Consider the following 2,435-nt stretch of genomic DNA (forward strand, 5'->3'; position numbering starts at 1 on the left):
TTGAATAAATACACCCAGTGCTCGCTTCAGCAGCACAGACACTGAATAGATAGACACATCCACGTTTGGTAATTTTATTGTATATTTATTTGAAAAGAAAATATTGCCATTTGGTCATCACTGCTTTCCAACACGCTATGCTTTAGTTTCTGGGTTCATTCTACAGTGACTCCCATATGGACAGAGCAGGGTGGGAGCCTGTGAAGACCGAGGCCAGTGCTAGAAGCTTCTGCTCCTGAGAAGCAACTCTGCAGAGCAGTTATGACCACAGAGCAGCTCCGGGGAAGCCTTCTTACCATGCGTGCACCCCGTGGCTACAGCCACTTGCCCTTTGAAGGCTGAACCCTAGAGCAGTGTCCTTTTCTGACATTGTCACCCAGAGTAGACATTTACAGCAGTCTCTGTTTTGCACAACAGACCTGTGCATGTATGAGGCCTTGAGCAGGGTCAGCTATATAATTTGCAGGGTTCATTACAGAATGAAAATGTGGGGCTTCTTTTTTAAAAAGTAGGAGAGTGCATGCTTTGGTAGCTTGTATATTAAAATTGGAGCCATAGAGAGAAGATTAGCATGGAACCTGCGCAAGGATGACACGCAAATTTGTGAAGCGTTCCACAAAAAAAAGAAAGAAAAAGTAGGAGAGAAAATGCCTTTAAGGGCAATAAAATAGGAGCCCCTGAGTGGCTCAGCCGGTTGAGCGACTGACTTGATTTTGTCTCAGGTCTTGATCCCAAGGTCGTGGGGTCAGGCTTCACCCTGAGCCTAGAGCCTGCTTAAGATTCTCTCTCCCTCAGCCCCTCTCCTCCCTGTTTCCACTCTCTCTCTCTCTCTCTCTCTTTAAAAAAAAAAAAAAAAGTGGGGCGCCTGGGTGGCTCAGTCGGTTAAGCGTCCGACTTCAGCTCAGGTCAAGATCTCGAGGTCTGTGAGTTCGAGCCCTGCGTCGGGCTCTGGGCTGATGGCTCAGGGCATGGAGCCTGCTTCCGATTCTGTGTCTCCCTCTCTCTCTGCCCCTCCCCCGTTCATGCTCTGTCTCTCTCTGTCTCAAAAATAAATAAACGTTAAAAAAAAAATTAAAAAAAAAAAGTATTAAAACATAAGGCTTTTTCCTTTCTTCTGAAGTCTCCTTTTGATTTATCATGGTAATTGGGTTTGTTTTTTTCTTTTTTTTTATTTGTTTTGGTTTGATTTGGTTTTTGCTATTTAATGTCATTCTAAATCAGAAAAAATTCAACATTTTAATTTTTAAATTTTTTTAATGTTTATTTATTTTTGAGAGAGAGAGGCAGACAGAGACAAAGTGTGAGTGGGGGAGGGTCAGAGAGAGAGGGAGACAGAATCTGAAGCAGGTTCCAGGCTCTGCGCTGTCTGCACAGAGCCCGACATGGGGCTTGAACTCACAAGCCATGAGATCATGACCTGAGCCAAAGTCGGATGCTCCACTGACTGAGCCACCCAGGCGCCCCCAGAAAAATCAACATATTTAGGTGATTAGCACGAAATGTACCTTTGGTCTTTATAGGGTGCAATACTAGTTTTAAATGAAAATATAAGAGCCTTCGTCTCTCAGGTAGCATACTCAAAATTACACAAGCCAAATTTCAAAGCTCATACCTGTGTGTCTATTGTGGTTTTATTGCAACAGTGGAAACACTGCACAAAAGCAACTCTGCTTTTCACAGCACACATTCTACCAACTCTATTTTCAGTTTACTGAAGAGTAAGGAAAGACTGAACAGAAAAGAAACCATTACCCTATCTTTTCCTTTCTTTCTGGGTCACCATTTTCAGTATTATTGGCCAACTCAAGAAAGTAACACAAGTAAAGAATGGGTTCCTTGATAGGGTTCCTTGTTCATTAGTGTTCATTAGAGTGTCATTGTCTTCCTCCGGGTCTGAAGCAGGTTCTGTTTTAAACAGAAAGCATGGCCTAAAGGGGTTGTCAATGACCCTTCATACCCAGCTATAAGACCCAACTTATTTGCCTGGTACTTGTACTGAGTCACTGAACTGCCATGCCTTGTGGATCCACCAGAATTCTTTGCTCGTTGAATGTCATCCATTCTATTTGTAAATAGGCCTACAAAGTGTCGCAGTGCACGTGCATATAGCATGTAACTTCTCTGTTCACACGTGTGCTCCACTGTCCCATCACATTTCACTTGCAAAACACAAGTTCAAAGATAGCATGATTAAACATTTCAAGACGCAACAACACAGGATTAAGCCAAACAAGGGACCCTTCTGAACATGGGCCCTGGGCTACTGGGTAGTCTGCACATCCATGAAGTCAGGCCTGGCCTTGAACTAGGAAACCACTTGTTTGATCGACTCAGGTTCAACCACGGAAAAGGTACCAAAGTCAAGAATATTTTTGGAAGCGTCAATGAGGAAGAAACACTTAAGTTACTACTTCTTACGTTTGTAGACCACCGGA

General features: G+C 43.4%; 1 non-coding gene across 1 annotated transcript; it reads left to right on the plus strand.

The window, feature by feature from the left end:
- Nucleotides 1–520: 520 nt before the first annotated feature.
- Nucleotides 521–623, plus strand: LOC125934250 (U6 spliceosomal RNA). The gene has a single exon (XR_007461287.1). It is a non-coding gene; the product is annotated as a U6 spliceosomal RNA (small nuclear RNA).
- Nucleotides 624–2,435: the final 1,812 nt, after the last annotated feature.

This window comes from Panthera uncia (genome assembly GCF_023721935.1).
Source record: "Panthera uncia isolate 11264 chromosome A1 unlocalized genomic scaffold, Puncia_PCG_1.0 HiC_scaffold_16, whole genome shotgun sequence".
In the NCBI taxonomy this organism is placed as follows: Eukaryota; Metazoa; Chordata; class Mammalia; order Carnivora; family Felidae; genus Panthera; species Panthera uncia.